This window comes from Charadrius vociferus, unplaced genomic scaffold (genome assembly GCF_000708025.1).
Source record: "Charadrius vociferus isolate BGI_N301 unplaced genomic scaffold, ASM70802v2 scaffold163, whole genome shotgun sequence".
NCBI lineage: Eukaryota > Metazoa > Chordata > Aves > Charadriiformes > Charadriidae > Charadrius > Charadrius vociferus.
The window spans coordinates 5,071,133-5,095,825 of NW_009648332.1; positions in this window are offsets into that span (position 1 = coordinate 5,071,133).

Here is a 24,693-nt window from a genome sequence, read left to right on the forward strand (position 1 = left end):
GCTGGTGCAGAATAGAAATTCACACTAATTTCCAGACCAAGAAAGGCCAAAGCTGCTTCTGGGTGCTACTAGGAGCCTGCCAGCACAAATCACATGGCATGAGAATTCAGATGGTGGGGGCTTTATTCTGCACACCGCTACAGAGGAACACAGTGCCTGTAGGAATTCATGCCTTGGTCGGTTTTACAAGGCTCCGAATGTATAAGACTGAATTTATAGAGTTTTCTTATTGCTGTTTTCTCAGCATAGTGGCTCCCTCTGTGAGAAGGAAGGCAGACAAGCAACTAGAACATTAGAAAGTATTGTATTTATTGGGTCCTACAGTCATCAAGAAAGTGGGAGGCAGAAAAAAAGTATCCTCTCAGGAGAGATACAGATTAGACTTTGAGTCAGTCCTACAGCCAGCTGTTTTAAAAGCCCCAAAAGGGGCTTAACTATTTAAAAATGATTTAGCTGGTGAAACTGCACCGTACGAATTACCTGGTGGAATTAAGGAGATGAGAATGATGAGGAAGGAGTGAGGGGCTTTATCGACTCAGCACTAAATGTTCAGCTGAAATAGGGAGGGCCGGTAAGACAGCTCATAGATGCCTGTGATTTCCAAGCGATCCATGAATGTTTATTGGGACGTCATGTCTCTGACCCTGGAATGGGATGCAAGCCAATCTGTATAAAAAGATACTCTTATATTCCTGGCATAGTTTTGCGGTGAGCAGAATCTGCTGTATGTATATTTTATGTTTCAGGTTGCAGGGCCCTGTGTGGGAGTTTTATATAATATCTTTCAATATTTATTTGGTTAAACTTTACAATTACGATCCTTAGAGAAAATGATTCTCAGATGCTGGATCCTGCCTGTATAATTTGAATGAGATTATGCACACACACACAGACAATCTCCTACTCGTACACAACAGCCACTCTATCATGTATACTTCTCCAGCCCTCCACTTATCCCTCCTACATATCTCCAATAACATATTTATCCTCACAGCCACCATATGGGTAAACCAGTGACAGTCTCCCCATGACAGATTGATACATAGAAACATTGGCCTAAATGGAGACAGCGCCTACAGTTAAGTGACTCCCTGGGGTCCTTGTGGTTGGTGAAGACAAACTTGGATGTCCAGAAGGTGTCTAAGCACACCAAAGACCTGAACTGCTTGTGGAAGGCAGAACCTTCCAGGAATTATACAGGTTCCCTGCAGAACCAGTAAAGCACAAAAGATTCAGCAGCTGATGTCGACACATCTACGTCCAGACAAAGTTAAAGTCACCACTACAACTGAATTTATTTTCCAGACTTTTTTTGTGTCTTTGTCTTCTCTGCAAGGGTCCCCATCTATGAGTCTGATTTGTATCTGGGAACACGGATTGCCTCATTTCACACAACTTTTCTAGAGCACTTCAGAAGACAAGAGAAAGGTGTCTACAGTTGTTTTTTTTTAAAAGTTCAAACTGGGAAGATTAAGGTAGGAGAGAGACTGTGTTGGCTTATGTGATGGGAGCTGGGAAAACACAGCCGATGGTGGTACAGTAATTTAGCTAAATACCTACTCTGCTGTACCTTTCAGTGCAGTGGGAAGAGGGGTGTTCTCCAACACAAAGAAGACCCTTTGCTTCTTAAGCATTCCAGACCACAGAAACTGGAACAATTTGCTGTTAGAGTGATGGTCAAATGGATCCAAGAGTCCTCCATCCGTAATGTAGAGACACCAAACATATTCCAAACATTATTCCAGCATGTTAGTCTGCTTCCTGTTAGTTTCTGCACTTCAAAGGTGGTATAATCACAATGGTGTTCATTGGGAAAAAGCGCCAGTGTTGTGCTTCGTCCCACTGTCTCTTCCACATGGAGCTCCCTGATTTCTGAGCTCTTCACGAATTATTTAAATGAGGTTAAATTAATAAAAGTCTACTTTTCTACTTCTTTCTGCCATATATAACTATACCCAGAAGGTTAAAGGAGATCACTGTATCATTTTGAGTGCGTGAACAATAAAACTGGCCAATGCTCGAGAGAATAAACTGTATATGGGCTGGGTTTGCTTGGTGGTAGCTGAATCAGCTCAGATGAGTGATGAGACAAATGTGTGCCACGCAGGCCACCAAAACTCAAGTGGCTTGGAACAAGCCAGGGCAGGCAAGCATGTGGGTCTAGACACACTAGTGAGAACAATAATGTCTTTACCGTTCACATGTAATCAGAGCGGCCAAAGATCTGTCAGCACAGTAGTTCTCGTTAAACGCAAGCATTTGCCAATGGTGAGTGGAACCTGGCATTTCCCAGACAGAAGTATGTGTGCAGACAGTGTGTGCCACACACACACACGCACTCAGCCCAGGGTTTCTGGGAAGCATCAAGCCATACAGCTACTCAGTGCAGGCCCTTAAGACCAACATCTTTGGTTTGCAGATGGCTTACTGCACACTGAAGGATCTTCTGTAGAGTGTGGGCACAGTCAGTCCAGAGCTTCCAGGAAGCACTGGGCTGTGGGCACCAGAAATGGTTGGAATTTTCAGGTGTAAGGGAGGTCCAACTAATTGATTTCCTTTAATCGCTGCACAGTAGCTCTCTGCTCTTCCTGTTGGATAAGGAAATATTAGAAAAATATCAAAAATACTCAGGTTCCACCAAAAATGACTGCCAAGTAGAAAACAAGCATATGTCTATGAAAAGGCAGATGTAAAGTTACCTTAAGCTGCTGCACAGACACTAGGGAAAGCAAAAAGAAAAGTTAGGTTCTAATCACTACTATGCTGTGTTATGTTTCCTCTTGCATTCCCATGTGGGTAGGAGGGAGAAGGAGAATTCAAATATCCTGAAGTTGAGTTTAGGTCATCAGGAGTCTTCAGGGTTAACGGGAACCGTTATTGCTGAGATGCCAGGGAAAACTATTTCAGACCTATCAGCTCTGCCAAAAAGAGCAAAATCAATCAAACATTTGAGTTCCTGTGTAGGAAGTAAAAATAATTATTCTGTTATTTATTACTGTAAAAAAGTTTCATTTCAGCCAAAATGTCTGAAAAAAAAGCATTCAAATTTTATGCGTTTGTGGCTGTAGGAGGATTTTAGTTGGATGGTTTAAATGAGTCCCTCTGTGTGTGTGTAAATGTCACAACATGCCAAATAAACAAGGGTCTGAGGAGTCTGAATACAGCTGCATTTGAACTTTGGGAAAATTCAGATTCATGGCCTGGTTGTATTTTGGCATAACAAACTGAGCCAATGCCTTTACCCAAACACACACAGGACTGTGAAAAGTTCAACCCTGCCTCCAGTCTCTGCTTCCATGTCTGTTGCTGTCCTAAACAAGCTTGAAATGGGCTGCATAGGCTTTTTGTGTGTCACAGACGGACCGATATTTTCTGCTTCAGTTTGGAAGTGCCTCTTGTTGCAGCTCCATAACGAGCTGCCTATATAGCAGATGTCAAAAGCAAAATTAAAGAAGTTTATTTTCTATCCTGGACTGAGTACTTCCTGAGAAAAACAAACTCTTTGTGAACATTTAAATCTGCATGGTGACCTGCGTTGCTCCACTGGTAATGCTTTGTATTGCTAAGAGAGAAACCGAGAGCCCATTCCCAGTCTCATCTTCTCCTTCTCACGCCACTGGAAGCCACGTGTTCTGCTGAGGCAGCAGGCTTGGACCTCCAGGGCACTGAGGGAGATCCTCCACTGGTGAAGTTGATCAGAAAGCCGTAACTTCAGTCATGTGCTGAGCTGCTGTGCACATCCCCATGCTTAGCAATATCCCCTCCAGCCGATGATATCTCCTCAGTTTTTCTTGGAGAGCTCTTCCTGTAGAGGCATTGTTTTTGCAGGCAGAACACCTTCAGCTATTGCCAATGGCAGGCTGTCACCTTCTACCAGAGTGGGCTAGAAAATAATTATTTCCCCACTAATTTGCCGAACAGTCATACAGTTTAATAGAGAAATCACACTATCGCTATCAAATTCATGCAGAATGGTTCAATAAACGTAGGTGACAATCCAATTCCCTGTTAGTTCCATGGAGAGGTTTAAAACAACATTAGTAGACCTTCTGGGTATCATCCTTATTCTTTTAGATGATAATTGGCTACAAATGCATTAAAAAAAAATAAGCATGAGAGTTACTGTTTTCTCAGTTTTGGAAGATCACTGGGAATTGATCCAAGATTGGATCTTACTTAAGGGAAGATTTCTCCAAAGGGAAGTTCCACATGAGACGACTTCCCTAGGGGTGGAAGAGCTCTTGGCTCTTGGCCGCTGCTCTTACAAGATATATCTGGAGAAGCCACAGTGAGCTATAAAAGAGACCTTACCACAGAATTCTTTACAAGGCCCATTTTCACAATAACAGCTACCTCCAAGGCTCTTCAGTTGAAAGTGGGTATTCACTTCCTTGAAAACCAGGGATGTCTTGACAATCTGCTCCAGTTCTGCATGCACTGATCTTTTCGTTATGTTATGGGTGACCCTTTACACTGTGTTTAATGACTTTATGGGAATCTGGGAAAACGTCCAATCATTCATAGTTGAAATATTGCACTTTGGACTTGGTACCAATACAAGCAACCTTTTACTTTATAAAACTGACTGAGAACTGGTTCCCCACCCCTTTTACTCTTCCAAGAACTACAGCCACCACAATAAAGTAGCAGTAGAATTTATGATCATTTACAGTAAGTGGAAACAAAGCACTTCTGGTATGCCATCCCTGGTGCTAGCTATTTTGCTTAAAGCACTGAGGCTCCAATGAAACGCTGCATGCACAATCGCATGCCAGTATCTACCAGGTCTTTCAAATTGTTTTGACCTGCCCAGAAAGTAACAAAAATCTCTTTGCAGTTGCAGAATAACCCACACATTAGCTCAGATCAAGTCATGCAGAAAGGCGGCACTGCTGACTCAAGGCCCATAAAGACTCTCTCGCAGTGATTTTTTTATTTTTTTGCATCAGTAGGTTTTATTAAAAAATCACTCTTCATCGTAAGACTCTCTTCTACATCCAAATGAGCTCCTGAAAATGCAGAAGCAACTTTAAAGTAACCTGGACAGAGATGGAGGCAGGCAGTCTTTAATTTCAGAAAGAGCTGAGAGAGGGAGATCTTCCCAGTTTGAGCCATAGGTCTGCAATTTGAGTTAAGACAAACACAGTTTCCAGCCCATCGCTCCAGTATATGGACTGTTTTTAAAAGAAGGAGATGTTATGTCTGTCAACCTGCCCAGAAATCCTTTAGCTGGCAAAAGGAATCTGAAACCGAGATTGTCAAAAGCCAGAAAGGAATATTTTGCAAAGGCTTCAGCGGTGTTGGGACTGGGGAGGGGAAAAGAATTCCTAGAAAATATATCTGGGAAAACAGACTGGCCATTGACTTGTAACAAGAGCTTAATCTGCTGTAGTCAAACGTAAACATGTGGATACCCAGGGCTGTGGCTTGCTGGACAGAGAGAGAAGCCAAACGGAGGAAGTGTTGCCCATGGTCTTATTGTGTGTAAAACAGGAACGAGCATGTAATATGGATGAGCCTGAATTCTGTAGGGGAGGCCAACTGCCCTGCTGTAGCTCCTGTACTTTCTGCATTAGTATTGCAATTCAGGAGCTTCTATCATAATGACTCGGCACTCCAGAGAATGGAGTGTGAGTAGAAGAACAGGAAAGGGGCCATGACCTAGAGACCACCCTTTGGAAAGCACGAACCTTTCTGGTCCCACTGTCCCAGGAAGGACTTTTTATTCCTCCCCAGGCTCATAAACACTTCTCAGCCTAACTGGGGATGATGGTTAACACGAATGCTAAAGGCTTGCCTTTGCCCTCTCGGAGGAGAGAGGAGAGAGCACTGCTGAAGCCGGTCCCTGTGAGATGTCCCCTCATCACTGCAAAACTACATACAAATAGATTCATGCTACTTGCAAAAGCACCACCAGTACTGCCTAGGAGCAAGCAGCAGAGTTTAAACACATTTGACAGCTGCCTATGAGGCATGTCATTCATTTTACGAGTAATTGTAAAATAGGAAGTTCAAGGGAGATGCCTATGACAGTGTGGAACTAGAAATACAAAATGCAGAGGTTCAATAGATTGTTTTGGGAGTTTCTCTCCAATGGAGATTTTCTTTAGATGTTTATGGATAATAAGTCTTCTGTGTCCCACACAGATCTCACAGCTCAGCACTGATCAAATAAGCCTTTTCTCTCAGCAGTGTTTTCCGTTGCCACTGGTCTAAGCACCTCATCAGCAGTCAGTTAGCCGCTCTGGCAAGTGTTGGGTGAGGAGCTTCATGATTAGTTATCCAAAAATGCAGAAACTCTGGAAACGAGCAGTGAAAAGCCCCAGGTCACAAGGGGATCAAGAGCAGTGCTGGGTCTGAAACACAAGCACCTGACATAAACAATATAGTTCAGAGTTTCACAAAATACTCTGCGATTCTAAGTGTGGGAGCGGGTGAAGAGGAGTGGGTGAAAACAGAAGGGCCTCTTAAGAGCTCCTGTAGAGACTCATGGTCTCAGATCCTCAGAAATAAGGGTCTGTCTAAATACACCTAAAGTGAAGCACCTAAGGTCCCAGATAATAACTTTATGAAGATATTTTTGAAAAAGGAAAGCATAATCTATGATGCTACATATATTTCAGATTTGCTTACATCTATCCTCTAGAGTTTAAACGCTGTCTGCTATAGCATATACAGTAGGAAAAACCTGTAACAGATGTAGCGATAATAAGGCAGCAACGGTACCCGGAGTTTGCAGAGAGCCTGAGACAGTAGCTCCAAATTGCTCCTTGCCCTCAGGGCTTGCTTTTTATTGGCTTCCCCGCTTAAAGCCTAAAAAGAGGCCCATCATGAAGTGCTACAAAAGCTGCTGTGCAAGCCTTTGCTGGATTTTCATACTCAGGGGGGAGGGTGGAGTGCTTTCACCCGATTTTGAAGGAGGCTCAGCTTTCAAAACTCTGGGAAAAACTTAGTCCTTAAATCATGTTGTCTTTCCAGCACACAGTTACAAATTGACCATGCAGGTTGGTTTTTTCCCTTTGTATCTATGCCTTTTTGAAGCCTGCTCTGCTAGTTCCGAGCTCATTCTTTGAAAACTGTTGTCATTAGCTTCAAAGTTAAATAACCTGAAAGTGAAATGGAGTGGCCCAAATTGACTGGTTTTATTTTCCTTGTTTCACCAAATGGCCCACAACGCTAAGACTTGGTCTGACAAAATACAATTCTCTCCCTCCCTCTCCTAATTTCTCCTCGTGACCGCTGGGGGGGAAAAAAAAGCCATTTTTCCTGCAGGGCTGACTGATAGACTCACCTGTGAGTGACCTCATCTTTCTATGCCTGATTTGAACACAACACATGTTTAATCCAGAAATGCTGTTTGTTCATGGTCCTTCTATAGTACGCAGAGATGGTTTTTGCTAACAAATCTCTCTGCAAAAGCAAGCAACATCCCAGAAACTTGCTCTGACTGCTGTAGAGACACACAGGGACATGTAGATTTTTCTTGGCAAAACTAACCCATGGCTCTGACATTTTACTGACATAGTAAAAACAAAAGTCGTAACAACATCAGAGAGCAGGAAAACTCGGGAAAAAAATCTTACACTTCTTGACATGATTTTTTGCTTTAAAAAGCCTTACTCAGAAAGCATGCTAGTAATTATGCATTTGCACATTATTCTTCACTTAATCACGTTAAATAAAACTGCTGTCAACCAAAAAAAAAAAAAAAAAAGCACATCTATTACTTAAAATTACCACCAGTCTTTAGTGGACTTTTGCAGTGGCTTTGTCTTAGAGAAACATTTGACTTTAGGGCCTATAGGGCAAATGAAGGGTTATTGCCCTTCCTGTCTCAGGAATGGAGCCCTCATGTCGGTCAAGCTTTTGTTTTGGAAACCAAGGGCCCTCGTAAAATTTCTCTCTCTTAAAAATCTCCCTTGTCCTCTAGTGGTGCCCTTCTCCGTGAATCTTGCAGGTGAACACACTTGGCCTCTTTCAGGATAATTTGTATGTAAATACTAGGGTTATTTCCAAAACTAAGGAACACTTTGAAACAACGTTGTGATGAAAAGAAAAGAACCAAAGCAGTTCTGAATAATTCAGTCGACAAAACATTTTAGATTTCCCATGGTATCTGAAGCACCTTCAAAGGGCAGGCAGACATCCTACAGACCTAGGGGTGATCCACATTTATCTCAATGGCAGCTGAAAGCCCCAAGGATACCTTCTGGCACTAGACACAGTTAGATAGCTAAATCCTATTGCAACCCACTGAGTATCATGGTCACACATTTTTTTAATTAAAAAGTAGGCCTGGTAAAGTCCTTTCTCTTGGTTAGAAGGAATCTGCTGGATTCCTTCCTGAGGAGATGGCAATTTCTCTTCCCTTTCTTTAGCTTTCAATTTTCAGTAGCACTGTTATGTGGAAGGAGTAACAAAACTGCCCTAAGTACTTCTCCTTCTCTTTTGCTTTTCCAAAAGCAGCAGCACAAGGGGATGCCAAAACGAGCACTTTCATTAGCAGGCTGTTTATAACAAAAGGGCTTGTTAAACACAAACCTGCCCTGCAGATGATTTGTTAAACTGCTCCTGTGGTCAGAAGTGTGGTCAGGCAGCGATGTCCTGGTGCAGTTAATCACCCATCAGCAGACACCTGTAATGTCTTTTGCAAAGAAGGCCTTCATGGTACAAATCACATAACGTGCCAGCTGCTCTTCAGTTACGGTTTCACTATTTCATGACAGTGGCATAGGCCATACTGTAGAAACAGCTTTGTTTCCCCCCGCTAGTGGCTTGTTCACATCATAAATTTTAGCTTCATCCACCTGCCAGCTGAGGGACTTAGAACCAGTTACAAAGGGACAAAGAAAAAGAAAAAAAAAAAAAGAAAAGAAAAGAAAGCGGCTAAAACAGGATTTAGGTGCTAAGAACAAAACTGCAGTCCAAAAACCCTACAGACACCTAAACCTGTAGGTATTTAGAACTTGCCAATCTCCTCTTTAGATTTGGCAGTTTCCTATACACCTGCAGTTTTGCTACAGCCCAACACCACTTCTCTCTTGCCCTTTGGCTCCATCAGTCTTGGATACCCCTCTGCAAAGCTTCACCGGAAGAGAAGGGTGCCCCACAGCAAGGTTGAGGGTCTCCTGAGGAACCTCTTGGGTGAGGAGGTGACTTGCCGTTCTGGTGTTTTCTTTTAAAATAAAAAAGAAAGAGCCCAGATGAGATTTGCTGGAGAGCAGAAATTAATGTCTTTCTTTATGAGGAGATCCTGAGACCCATATGTCCCATGCTGCGTTTTGGAGTGAGGCAGTACATCAAATACATCTTACTAGTAGATTAATTCCCTACTTAGAAGGTAGATTTTGGGGTAGATTTGAGGATTTTCCAGCCCTGGGGGGTTGAATTCTGTGATGGGAAGAAGGCATTTAAAAAGTCAGTAGGTGTATAAGGACTTCACTGACTCCAGCACATCCCAGGAAACTGAGAATCAGCCTTCAGATTTGGAAGGACTCCTCTCAGTTGCATGGCAGGAGTCAATTTGCTACTATCCCTCACTGTTTTGGAGCATCAACCTCTGTTCCTCGATGGGAGGAAAGACTGGTAGGCAGAAGGTAGTTTAGAAGACTGCCAGAGTAAGAAGACAGAGAAGAACAATGCAACTATTGTTCATTCTTCCTACTAGGAAGGGTGTGAGGTTTTTGTCTTTCGAAATACCTGAAGAAACAGATGCTACATTTGCTCCCCACAGCAGCATTTGACCTAGATAAATCAGAGAAGGCTTCTGATTTGTTTTTTTCCAGTAGGGAAGACACTGCAGCTGCTCCAGCTTATTCTGGACTTTACTCCTGAAGTAGGATCAGCTACTATGTGAGGCAAAGCAACAAAAGTTACTTGCAGCTTCTCCCCAGTATGTTTTCTTATTCTTTATCCCTTTTTTCATAACAAAAAAAAGAAAAAGCTACTTAGAGAAATATTGATAACTTGTTTAAAGAAAAAGCTATTCAAGCTGTTGTATAAATTCCATAAGCCACTGCATGATTTCACAAGTATATTATTTGCCTATTTGAAGGCATAACACTCTTTCTCTGAAATGAAAATGGCAGGACGCAGCAGAAGAGGCCCAGAAGAGCCCAAATATAACATCAACTTTGCTTTCTTCCTCCTTCTCAATTCTGAACAAATATAGCCAGTATTTTAACAGGGTTAAGTATGCAGAGGCTATGCCAGGTTGCCAGCAGACCTAACTTCTCATTCATGCATCAAGGAGAAAAAGAAAGCATTGTATCCTGAAGCCTTCAAAGTGAGAAAACACTTCAGGCTTGGACTTTGCACAGCCACCTGCTTCTATTAGCTGTAAGGAAAAAACAGGCAGGTGCGCATAATTCTTTTCACTGCAAACACTATCTGCCTAAATATGGGGAGTACTCACTCTCTGTGCTCTCTGCACACACCTCAATGAGTTTTTGGAGCTAAAAACCTCTCACCAGTGATTGCCCTTAATGACTCTTCTCTCACTTACATAATTCACTGTGTAAGAGTGTGAAACCATCTGCTTTTATTCCTTGAAGAGCTATTGATTTCATTGTCATGACAAAGATTCCTTGCCTATATTGTAACAAAAGAGGAGTAAAGACAAAAGAGGAGTAAAGACAAAAGAGGAGAGGCTACAATTAAAATGGACACACTACCTTCGCTATTACAACTTTCCATCTCTCCTGGTAACTCTGGTCTCCTCAAACCTGAAACAATCAGGGCGGCACCCTGCATGTTCCTCACTATGGCCTCAACAGGTGATCTGATGATCTCTGGAACATCCTCTTCCCTCATCAGTCTCAGGAAAAGACAAGCCCAGGAAGCATGGGGAGGAGTATAAATGAGCGGCAGTCCTGGAGCTCCTGGCTTCTTGAAAACTACCTGGATCTCCAGCAGAGCTAGGGTAAAAGCTGTTTCTAGACCTTGGATCACTACAGCTCCCTAAGAACTGGCTCTAAGACACACCGTATGACACAAATCTCCCAAAACGTCACTACACGTTCGTAACTAAAAGATTAAAGCCAGAAGGGTATTCTTGTGTCCTCCATCCTCATGTGTTCAGCTTCACGCAGATACCTCTAAATGAAGTGCAAAGACTGAGATTAGCCCTAAGCACCCCTTTTCTGAGGGGACTAAACTCTCAGTCATAGATACCCAGGTGCCAAGAGACCAAAGCCTCTGCAAAGTCACAAAGATGATGTCCACATGACTAGATGTGGACCCTAGGGTGTGGAATCTCCTCAGGTCCCTTCCACCCTTAGCTCCGCTCATCAAATATAACTTTGAGCAAGTAAAATACACCAGGAAGGCATCCAAGGTAGAGAGTAGTCTGACTTCATACTGCTTCAAGGTGGTGCTGGAGCCTTAGCGACATTCTTTCAGGTACAAGGGATCTCTCCTGTGTGAGGGGAAGGTGAGGTGACAGAACAAACCCCTGTGACATATCAAGTTCATTAATTATCTGGGGAATGGCAGACAAATACCCAGTGTGTGGAGCTAAGAGCATCTTAGTGGTACATCCCTCAGGACAGCTGCAGCTCAACCAACCTGGAGAAGACTTTTGGCTTGATAATTAAAGAATTTTCAGCAATAAAAGTGTGAGTTCATGCCAAATAATGAGTATAGTTCAAGCAGCAGGCAGAAGCAGCTCTAGAGCACCCTACTACTCCAGGTGAAGTCTTCCTCTCTGAGAGTCCCCAGACCATAGGCCTACATATGCCAACTCCCATCTTCAGCTGTCTCCTTTACCTATCAGGGCAGTGACTTCTATTTGCAATCAAATCTTGCTTGAGTGACTTGCTGTGAAGCTCTCTGCACTCACCATTCTACAAAGCCCACGATGACCCTAGAGAGGGTTAAATGCATCCGTCTTTCCCTCTTCCATACAGTCAACACGTCACAGTGCTGACAGGGAATTCCTCTCCCTCTTGTCCCATGGTGTGACCCCCCTGTCCCTTCACCCCTTGGATTGGTTCCAACAAGGGCTTTGGACAAGTAGCAAGGAGAAGTGTTTGCTCAATTACTGCCCATGTTTAGGATCTCAGTCACCTTCTCAGATTCTGACTCCTGAGTTGTCCAAAATGTCAGGGACTTACCCCACTGTCTCAGGCTCTGGCTGGGATGGAGAGCAGAGTATTGGCTCTGACAGAAAGCTCTGGCTAAAGACTGCCCTGAAATAAATGGGGCACAAATATTTCATAGAATCATAGAATGGTTTGGGTTGGAAGGGACCTTAAAGATCACCTAGTTCCAACCCCCCTGTCATGGGCAGGGACACCTTCCACTAGAACAGGTTATTCAAAGCCCCATCCAGCCTGGCCTTGAACACCTCCAGGGATGGAGCCTTCACAACTTCTCTGGGAAACCTATGCCAGTGTCTCACCACCCTCACAGTAAAGAATTTTTTCCTCTTATCAAATCTAAATCTATCTTCTTTCAGTTTAAAACCATTACCCCTCATCCTATCACTGCACTCCCCAATAAACAGTCCCTCCCCATCTTTCCTGTAGGCCCTCTTTAGGCACTAGAAGGGCCTATAATGTCTCCCCGGAGCTTTCTCTTCTCCAGGCTGAAGAACCCCAACTCTCCCAGCCTGTCTTCACAGGAGAGATGCTCCAGCCCTCTCATCATCTTTGTGGCCCTCCTCTGGACTTGTTCCAACAGGTCCATGTCTTTCTTATATTGGGGGCTCCAGAGCTGGATGGAGTACTCCAGGTGGGGTGTCACCAGAGCAGAGGAGAGGGTCAGAATCACCTCCCTCGACCTGCTGATGATGCTTGGGGTTGGGTTGGGTTTCTGGGCTGCGAGTGCACATCGTCGCCTCATGTTAAGCTTCTCACCAATGAACACCCCCAAATCCTTCTCCTCAGGGCTGCTCTTAATCCATTCTCTGCTCAGCCTGTGTTTGTGCTTGGGATTGCCCCAACAATTTCTAGCTTCCTCGCCTGGCTGAAAGACTCCCCAAAGAACTAGTCTATTAAAATGCACTCTTCAGTTTTTGCTGTGCCTGTTACTGAGAGTCCAGGTTTCTTTCTGCCTTCCCCTTTGATCTTCATTGTTGTTGTTGTGTTTTAAAGGAGTCTGTTAGATATGAGAAACGGTATGTCTCAGCACACAGCGCCTGGCTCACAAGAGCATAGGGGTGCCAGGCCTGGGAACGTCATTAGCAGACTTGTTTAGAGAAAAGGGTTAGTTAACCACAAAACTGCTCTGCTGATAATTTGTTTAACTGCTCCCGTGGTCAGAAGTGTGGTCAGGCTCACAGCATCCAGGAGCTGTTAACCACCTGTCAGCGGGCTCTTGCAGCGTCTTCTGCAATTGCGGCCCTTGTCGTTTGAGGCCCTGTCAGCAAGGGAAATGAAAAGAGCAATATTCATAAAGTTTTCAAGAGAGAGAGAGCAGAGCTGTGGCTGAATCTCATCTGTGGTGTATCTCATCTGGGAGTGGATTTAATTTTCTAACGGAAACCCCAATTCTTATGGCAGTAAGGGAGCGTGCAATTAGCATTACTTTGCAGCTGAATTTTTAATGAATCCATACAGCCTGTCTTTCTTTTTCTGTTACTCCACCCCATCCCTTACAACTTCTGAACACAGGGGCCAATATCAACAAAACCGGACACATGGGAGAAGTCTTGTGCATATTAAGTTCCTACATCTCACAAAAATTGGGCAGATGGATAGAAGGGAGGAGTGCTTAATGCCCCTCCTGGGAGAACACTTTCAGGGCAATCTCAGCTCTTACATACCTGAGACAACATCTATCTCCTGCGAGGAGTCCAAGTGCTCCAATTGAAAAAAATCCCTCAAGTCTGCATCTTATTAGAAACATCAGAGAACCCCCAGTGTCAGGATGCAGAGTCCCAGGCTCCTGGTCTGTTAGGACTGCTGTGGTTTTGCATTGAAATGGGACTTAGGGCTAAACCCAGATCTGCCACGTGAGTCTCTGCACTGAAAAACAGTCTCTGCTCCACAGAGTTAGTCTGAAAGGAAATGTGGGCCAGAACACACCAGCAACTGAGAAGTGGAAATGGCTGAGAACATTGCTGAGATATATGTGAGTTTCATTTATCAGGTCTAGTGATTCAGGACAGGAAAGATGCCGTGATTGACAAGACTGTCACCATGAAGGTTCACTCTGGGATGATCCAGCATAGAAGCACTTAAAAATATTGTGTTGAGTCATCTGCTCACTTAATTTTCTCAATAGTTTGTGCTTGATACTTTGTGCTGGGGCCCCCAACGTGAGAAGACCATGGACCTTTTGGGAGTGAGTCCAGAGGAGGGCCACAAAGATGATGAGAGGGCTGGAGCATCTCTCCTGTGAAGACAGGCTGGGAGAGTTGGGGTTCTTCAGCCTGGAGAAGAGAAAGCTCCGGGGAGACATTATAGGCCCTTCCAGTACCTAAAGAAGAGGGCCTACAGGAAAGATGGGGAGGGACTGTTTATCAGGGAGTGCAGTGATAGGATGAAGGGTAACAGTCTTAAACTGAAAGAAGGTAGATTTAGATTTGATATGCGGAAGGAATTCTTTACTGTGAGGGTGGTGAGACACTGGCACAGGTTTCCCAGAGAAGTTGTGAAGGCTCCATCCCTGGAGGTGTTCAAGGCCAGGCTGGATGGGGCTTTGAATTACTTGTTCTACTGGAAGGTGTCCCTGCCCATGACAGGGGGGTTGGAACTAGGTGATCTTTAAGGTCCCTTCCAACCCAAACCATCCTATGATTCTATGATTCATCCCATAACTAGACACAACTCCACTCCCTGAGCCTCTCCATATATCTGCCTTGCCAATTAAACATGGGGCCTCCTGGAGTATAAGGATGCATACTGAGCAACACGCTCCTTCTGTCCACTCCTTCTTGCAAAATCAGCCCCAGTCTTCTCCAGCTAACTCCCTCCACTCCAAACTCAATACCTTACCTCCAGGCAAGGTCTCTTTGTCAGCCTGCACTGCCTGGTGGACCTCACTGCGCTCCTTACCTGAGTCCCCTTTCCAGAAGCTTCTGCATGCCAGATGCCATCAAGGCCTGCTCTCAAAACCCTTTACCTTGCCAACACCCACACAGAGACGTCTCCTCTTCTCCCTCTGTCACTGAGCCCTGTGGCTATCTTGCTTTAACCAGTGACTTTTGCTCTTCCTTGTGAAGCACCAGCACTGACACATTTTGTCCTTTCCCTTTTCTCTCATCGTAGGTTGTCATCCCACTTCACAGCAGGGATGGAAATGGAGAGAGGGCCAAATTTTTGGTCCATCCCCACATGTTCTGCACCATGGACCCTGGGCCGGTTGGCTTAGTGTCTTATGAAGGTGGAAAGCAGAGAAGGAAAGACACAAAGGCTGGAAGCAATTCCCCTGTGTTCCCCTGTGCCCTATTTGTGTCTCCACTGTGGAGTCTCCCTTTCTTCGAGAATCACTCACCCAAGGTCACTAGATTCATTGCCTTGGGGGGCTAGAGGAGTCCCACATTGTCCCTCAGATAGATGTGCTGAAGAGCACAGCACACTTTACTGATGCTCAAAGTCCTTATCAATGAGTCATTTGAAACTGAACTGGGTCCTGCTCTCCCCCCCCAGCACTGCAAAACTTCTCAGGGTCATGCCTGCAAATCAGCGAGGGGAAAAAACAGCGCTGGCCATGAGAATTAAGAGCAGAGAGGGGAACTGCAGCTTCGAGTCAGTGTTAGAGGTATGTTTTACCCTTTCCCTGAGGAAAAAGCGGAAAAGCTCAAAGTAAATGCATATTTCCAAGAAACGCTATGTGATTAAGTGATAAGTTTTGATCACTTGCGGTGGGTATTTCGTCACACGGGAAATTACTGTTAAGGGTCACTGTGCACTAATTAAGCTTTATTTGCTCCGCATCACCTCATCACACCCCACAGCGTCTGCACTGCCTTAACTCGGTCTCCGCACGTCCCGTTCTGGGCACACACACAGAGAGAACAGCTGAAGCGATGCTCTGCCTGCCCTGCCGAGCGCTGGTCCCCGGCCATGCTGGCAGGCCACGCTGCGCAGGGAGCTGCAGGCTCCACTCCTCACCCTGACAGCCACAACTTGCAGACCTAAGAGCACCATGACTCGCGTACAGAAGAGCACCATGACTTGTGTACATAAGAGCACCACCTCGCGTCTGTCCTAGAAAGAAATGACCAGCTCCCCTGCTTTCTGCTGCGGCCTTTTGGGGCTGTGTTTTGCCAGATGATGTATGCACGCTTTTGAGAGCAAGCATAACCTTGTAAGGAGCAAATCCATGGCTCTCCTCTCCTGATAAGCACTGCTCTTCCTTTACACGGAGCAGATGAGGGCTGTTTATTTAACCACTGTTTTACATAACACAGTAAAACAGTGTGTATGAAAGGCGCAGGGGGACGTTTCGGGTTAACGGCTTAGCTCCCCTTGACGGGACTCAGTCGGTGAAGTTCACAGCAGTGATTCTGGCAATTACTTTGATCTCTGATTAAGGTGAGCTCACGTCAGTCATCGCTAGCTGTGATTTCCAAACCAGTTTCACTGTGCTGCTTTACTGCGTGAGCTTGCTGCAGACGTAAAAGAGGGCCATATGTTGAGAAGTCCCTGTAAAGCCCCAGTGAGCCCACGGGAATCCATACGTTGATTTTGATGGGCTTTAGACTGGACCGTTATGCTCCAGCAGCCTGCTAATGCACAACAGTGATTTCAGCAAGGTGTGCTCAGGCACGTGAGGTGGTGTTAGTGAAGAGGTCGAATCAAAGTGACAAGGAATAGATGGGCAGAGAGTGACTTTGGGGGTAATTAGATACATCAGCGATGTGGGATTCAGCCAAATACTCAGTGTGCACTGGAGACCCTCCCTGCTCCTCTGCATGTCCCATTAAGAAGAGCTGATCTCTGGGGAAATCCTGTTTATTTTTTACCTGGATGCAGGTGTATCCCGGCTCTGGAGCTGGGAGCTGTGCTGAATGCAAGCCTCTGAGTAGATATTTATCCAGGCTGGGCATAAGCTAGCCGACATCTATTGCCTACACTGCTCTGGAAGCTTCTGGACTTAATTTTCAGAACAGCCAGTAAGAAGAGCCATGGGAACAAGATCCAGGCCTGCTCTGCTGCATTCTGAGGCCATCGGGGACTTACAAGCTTCTTGGTTGACCTCCTGCAAAACTGAGTCCATAAACCTCACCCAGAGTTTCCTGCCAGTGGGCCAAGAGGATGAGGAGAATGAGGGTAGGCCTTCAGAGCAGGGCTGGCTGGCTTTCCACCAGACTTTCTGCCAGTTTCAACCACGGGACCCCACATGCTTCAGATGTATTGCACCACGGTGAATACAATATAATTTGGCCATGCCTTGCCATGCTGTATCTTGATTAAGCCCCAATATTTCTGCCTACTCAGTACTCAGTTTATCTTAAATAAAAAGGACTGCTGCCAGCATGCAAAGGATATATGTAATATTGGTCTGTCAAGCCTGGACCCTGGCATATCTTTCCGAGACTGTAGACCACGGCATACGCCTACAAGCATGATTTCTGTTTCCTTGTTGCCAAGGGGCTCATGTCTATCTTATTGAGTTCATTTGTGGGAAGGAAAAAAAATGGTCAATAAACATAAAATGCAACAAAAGAAAATGCCAAACTAACTATGACAGGCTTTCTTCATACCACTTCCTTTTGTGGAGAAAGAGCATCTGTCCACTTAAATTAGAGCAAAATATTGAGAAGATGTTTCCTAATGAATTGGCAAATAAAGATGCCAAAGGGGTGAGAGCTGAACTTTGGAGAGGATATTAGCTTCTCCCCCCTGATTCAAATTTGGTCTTTATTATTATTATTATTGTTTCTTCTTTCCATTTCATTTGGCAATGGACTTTTACAAGAAGTAAGCTTTTTAGTGTTCTCCCTTCTATGAACTTGGATTGAACACAGCCAAGATTAACTTCTCCCTGGGAGGTGAAGATAGAAGAAAAGGAAACTAATCTTCATTTCCTACCTCTGTTGCCCTGATATTTTATCCTTCATTTGCAAGGGCCTCACATCATCTGTATATAAGAAAGGGAAAGAAAATAATATATCAAATTGGAATCCACTATCTGGAAATATTTATCCACTTTACGATGGCATTGCCATAAGTAGTTTGATTTCTCATCTAGTCCAGATTGCACTGCTGTAGGAAAAGTCACCTCTTTAGCCCACCCCTGAATTCTGTGATTCATCAGTGAAACAACGGGGTTTTGGAGGGTTGAAAGTATTTCCTTTCTAGTCTGGCAATACAAAGGAAAAAATGAGTTGTTTCTGAGGAGGGGCCAAAGTGGGGAGGGAGAGGTTTGCTGTTCAAAGCAAAGAATCTATTGAAAACAATGGAATAAATTGATGATTTTTAGACAAGCACTTTACGGTGTCCTCCTGCAGAAAGCAAAACAAATACTTAACTAGCATTTAGTTAAAATACCAGTAAGTGTCTCTTTTGTACTTAGGCACCCTGTAGGGAGAGGTGGGAAATTTTGAAGATTCTTCTGGGAAACGTTCTGACTTCCTAAGTGTAACACTTCTGATTTTATAATGCAACTTTTCCTACAGGTTATCTTTAAATTGTAGAAAATATAATTCTGTCATATTTTTGTTTATGTTGCAGTCAGATATAAAGGTTGTAAAGTTGAGTTGATCACAGACCTTGTCTAAAGCACGTGTGCACTTCCATGACACTGTTTATCTTTAGTGTTTGGCCAGATGAGATAACACAGTGGTGTGTCAAACACGTGACATGTGTTATCTAGATACCATGAACACTTTTGTTGCAGGGACATGTTGACACAGCGCTTTTGAGTAGATGAAGACAACATGATGGCTCCACTTATGCTAAGGAACAAGATGAGTGTTCTCATGTTAATCCCCCCACACACTTAACACTATCAGCTTGAGCTTGCAAGATGGAACTACTCAGATGAATTCAGCAATAGGAATGTTAAAAAACAAACAAACCTTATTTTGGGTACGAGAAGAATTTCATTTTGTTATTGCAGAATTAGAGACAAAAGTGTAGCCAGTTCTTTTATACAAAAAATGTCTACCTGCATGGGAACTTGCCTTCAGGTTGGTTTTTTTTTGAAAATGTTCTTTTCTTTTGTTAAGAATAAAAGCACAGTATTTGAGACTGACAGGCTTGAGGACATTTGGAGTGAGAAAAATTAAGAAATATTGTTCTTAAGTCAGTTTGACCTTGGTTGCTAGCACAAGTCACATCTGGGGGTTCACTAAACATCACATGCCAAATTTTGCCATGCTCGCATACCTGACGCATGTGGTCTGTAAAATTGCAGTATTTCAAGTCTGCATCCTTGCTTGGGGGACTCTAAAGTCCACTCTGCGCACCCTACTGACATCGCTCCATGTACAAGGAAGTCATAAAGGACAGAATTTAACTGGAAAGACTCATTTTTGTGAGTCTTCGTGGGGGGAAATGTCAATATCTCAAAATAAATAGCTCTTTAAGGGCATGTCTACCCTGTGACACAGAATACAGCAGAAAAGTTGCTGGAGTTGGTAGGGATCTGAACCGAAAGTCCATTGATCCCTGTGTGAAGGTATCAGATTAGATGTAGAAGTACGACTGCCACATTTGTGGGATACCAGACTTACTGCCAAGCCTCTCGGCTCCAAAGACAGGACTGGAACGGGCTGATTTCCGAAGGTAACACTAGAGAAACCAACCTGGGTCCAGCTGCCTCCCAGTCCCCCTCCCATACAAAGGTTTTCAGGGAGGTGAGGATTGCATGACAAATTCAATTAGAGATGAGCCTGAGGGGGAAAGAGGTTGTCAAAACAGATGATTAAAATGAATGCAGTTTGAAGCCAAGGGGAGTAACCAGCATTAAGTCGTGCCCACAAGCAAGGAAAAATAACGTGCTAGGAGCTACGAGGTAAAGTGGACTCATTTGTTTTTTTTTCATTGTGTTCCTTCAGTTTCTCATTTTCCTCCCCTCTCACTCTCTTTAATGCTACTGCTTGGCTACGCATTAAACACTTTGACGGTCACACAAAATCATCTAACATTTCCATGGTAGTGAAACACTAAAGCATAAACAGTTTATTTCTCGTGAAATTTGCAAGGAAAACAAACATTTTATAAGGCTCCAGTTCCCTCTGCTTTTTCCTCCCCTGTAGCCCCCAAAATTATTGCCCATGTAAAAGACAAGAGAGAAAATAGACCTTAAGTAAACACAGTCATGAGTGTTATTTACTATCCACTGGTTATATGCCAAGGAGATATCAACCAAGCAGACATTAGGAAAATATTTATCCAAGCATTAATATATTCTTTACACATGACACATTGCACATCATTATTTAGCTGGGCTGATAACACAGAAGCTTTACTACAGCATATTTCTTCCTGTGCTTAGAAGTCTTTAAAGCATTTTTAAGCTTAGCAGTAAATCACAGCCTGGTTTGCAGATATATTCTGTATACACATGAATATTCCACTTCAGCCCTTCTAATCACACGGCTGAAAATCCATGTCTTTTCTTCCTTGGTACTTGAATGTCATTCTTGTGATTGAAAAACAATCAATGTCTGCCGCATCCTAAGTTCCTACTAAAATTCCGAGCAGCATCCATCTCCACTGCTTAATGAGGGGACAGATCGGGTGGAGCAGATCAGATAATACAAGAACTGAGACAAATCTGAAAAGACTCCTGAACAAATCAAGAAAGCCTTTAAAATGTCTAAAGTGCTCTATTGTTCCAGGTCTGTGAGGTAGTGGGCTTATCCCGGTGATCTGTCAATATGTCTGTCCCCAGGATAAATCCCAAGAATTCTTATTTTTGGTCTTTTTTTTTTTTTTTTCTAAGTTTGGCAGACGGAAATGTTGGGATAGTTCCCATCTGTACTAGACAAGGAGATGAACTTGTGGCTGTTCAGACTGTTCCTGTGTAACAAATGCCAATTCCTAGCTACAGGAATTAAAGTGAACCTGATCATATTGATTGGAAACGGCACAGAATTAGAGGCGTGGATTTCTTAACTGTTTAGTTAGCATAAAAGATGTGGGACTTACTGACCAGAAGACACCATGCACTGAGCTCTGAAGGGGAGGAAGAAGAGGGTCAAGGCATGGACATGGGTGGATTTGATAGTGGGCCCTTCAGTTTCCTGGTATCAGACCTCCCGCCAACCCCACCAGGACTTTGAGCCCTTTACAGCAACAAGCCTAGGGAAGGACAAAGGTGTGGACACCGGGCATCCTGTAACTCAGCACTGATCTGAAACACTTCTTCGTACTTCTTGGTGATGCCATTTAGCCAACCCTTTCTCTAAGTATTAACAAAACATTAAAAGGCTCCAGATCTTAGTATGCCTGTTCTATATGGAAAGCTGGAGCCTGGAGAACTTTAGTGACACGGCCAGAGTCGGTGACACTCTCAGGAACAGAAACTGAGTTGTGACTCCTCTCGTCCTGTCTGAACTCCCAGGCCCTCATCAAGGAGCCTGGACAGTCTTTGCAGCTACAGATTGGTGCAGCGATCCACAGGGACTCGTAAAGCCTAAAGCTGTCTTTAAAAATGACTTCTTAGGCATGCAAAAGCATAAAGTTAAAACTTTCTGAGATAAGTTGCAACTTACAGCTCCAGCACATGCCTGCCTACTAATCCATCTTTTCAGTGAAAAACGTCACGAGGAATCGCAATCATTCTCTTTGTAACAGTAAGATCCACAGGCCACTCAGTCCAACGGCATCCCACTTTCACTTAGTTAGGGATTTGTCATGCTCTCTAACAAATGGTTGACTTAATAATGTTCTAATAATTTATCATGTTAAGTAGAGAAATAAAGAAGGGAATTGTTAACACAGTGAGGTTTCCCCCCCACACTTAAATGTTTGAAACCCGGGTCCTGTGGCCTCTCTGGGCCATTGGCTGGTGACACGTGTAATCGCTTGCATCTGGGACCTGATTTTCCAGCTCTTGAATCAAACTCCGCAAAATCTCTAAGACTACCAAAGTAAGTGAATTGCTCCAATTAGGCTTGTGACTGCTGGTTTGCAGTTTACCAATTATAGCACACTCCAGCCATACATCTGACAGAAAGGGAAGGGGAAAAAAAAGTCTGCACATTATTTCCCAGTGAGAAACTCTAGAAGAGATAAGAACATTTCAGAAATAACTGATAAGCTACATCCTGCTGGTGTTTGTTTTTATTTATATTAATGGATTAGCTGAGCTGAATCAAGGAGTCTGGGTGAGGAATGTCTCCAAGATGAATGGGAAGACAGAGCTCATATGAGTGATGCTCCACTGGTAGAACAGACTGAACATTGCCTATTGATTTCACGGCAAGAGCACAGCTTGCTTAAGGAAGTGAGGCTTCAGCTCATAAATTCGTAAATTTATTTTTAAGCCCAGATGGGATTATTATCCTCAGACTGGTCTCATGTGTGACAAAGGTTTTCAGCAGCACCAGCCTCAAGCTTATAACTTCTTGTTGAATTGTAACACCTCTCTTAAGACTGTAAGCTGTCTGGATTGAGATATTCCAAATGCCAAAAACTGCACCTTCTCCCAGAAAATTTCTTCCATTTCAACGCAACATTAATAGTCTAGCAAGATTTGTAACTTGTACTTGAAATACAGGTGGTAATCACAATATTCCAGCATGGAATTTGTTTGTTTAGAAAGTCTACGACCATGTTTTGCTAGCATCTTTCCCATGCTGATACCAGTTAATTCTGTTTCCTACATACCTCTGGGATATACATCTCTAGCCTAACTGGTGGAAAATTGGTTGTTGATGCTCAGGAAATAACCGATTTTCCATCTATTATAATGTGGCCTTACTGAAAGTATACACTGCTGATATACAAACCACTGATTACAGTTTTTAGTTAACAAATGGGTTTTGTCAATTGCCTCAGGCACTGCCTAACAAAGTTGTGCTTAACGGCTAAGAAGACCAATTTCTTTGGGGATATTGCTTAAATGGAGCACAGATCTAGCGTACACAACAGTTGCTATTCATCAGGCACTGGGAAAAAAAGAAAGCCTGGCAGCGAGCCAGAAATGTAAAGCAGCCCTATAAGTTGGCAGAGTACTTTATAATTACTGCTATTAAAATATACACACACGCGCATATATATATATATATATATACATACACACACACACACACACACACGTGAGATTTGCTGAGATATAAAATGCTGATGCTAACTTCAGGGCAATATTTCTATGATGATTTCATTCCATGATTAAGTATTTCGGAAGGAAGATACAAGATATTAATTAAAGCAGAGGATAAATACCTTCTTAATTAGCTGATGAAATACAATTTGCATGGAAGTGAATTCTTTTTAATAACTGCTGAATGTGCCTGGGGCATTGTTTCAGCACATCCCCAGTTTTTCCCTTCTGTCATCCTCAGGGAATTCTAAATAAATGTTTAGAGACTAATTCTGATCTCGCTCACTGTTTTTCTGAATTCATTGCACTTTGCTGGAATTACTCTGGTCTGAGAAATCAGAAAGAGGAATCAGAAATGGAAATCAGGCCAGCTGATTTTGCTGCTGCTTCTTCCCCATCCTCCTGCACACAGAGTGAAAAGAACCACTCAGACCAACGAAGGGATGAGATACCCCAGGTCTGAATGCAGAAAGGAGCAAGAGAGATGCTACTGAATGGATGGGCTTTACTACCCTTACATGATTACCATGTAAATCCTTCTTTGGACCTGTTTGCTCACCCTCTTAGCTTTCTGACTCCATTAGATATTCCCTGCTCAGACATATGCCAGTCCAGAAACTGAAGAAGGATATTCGTGCAGCTATGGAACTGCCATGGGATGAGAGATATCCTTGTTAATTTGTTTTTGGTTCGTTTTGGTTTTGGTAGCACCTTTGCCTCGTTTAACAGCCTACAAGGAGTGCTAGCTTAATATGCAGAGGCTGAATATTTTACTTTAACATCTATGATCAACATGTGGTCCCAGGTCATGTCTTTTCAGCACACTACTCAAACTCTGCTCTGAAGTTGGGATCATTCATTTCCTTGTGGCCTCTTCTACGTCGTTTATCACAACGTAATCCAAGCATTTCATAAATGGGGATGATAATGGGTTTATTTTCACAGCTTGCTAGTGAGGAGCTAGTTTGGCTTTATGGATGGGTAATGGATGCACAGATGTATTAAGATCCACGTTTCCCCCAAGCTTGAGAAATTTAAATGGCCTATGATATGATTTTTCAGCTGATAGTGCATCCTGGCTCATTGCTTATGTTCTGACTACCTTTACCACAGATAAAACTGTGAAAGCTCAGGACTTCCATAAACCCAAGCTTTGCAAAGTCAGAATTCATCTAAATAACTCCTTATGAGAAAGCGATTTAAAGATTCACACAGTAGCATGTTCTGTCTCTTTCAGAACCGCAAACTGAGCTTCTGGCTGCACTTTCCTCCCCCCTTTCTCACATTTGCATCTCCAGTCTTACAAGACCTCTGTATCGGCATGGCCAAAAAAGGCATCTTTAAGACTGTAGAGAAGACAATTGATGGCTGCTTTACAGGTGGTGTCTCCTGGTTCCCTGAAGCTTCCCAATGAGTACTGGATGTTGTTCAGGTTCCCAAACCATAGAAAACCCACTCTGAATCTCTGAGCTCACAAATATTTTAGAGTTTGCTGTCTCTTTCACTACCTCCTCCTTTTAATTCAGG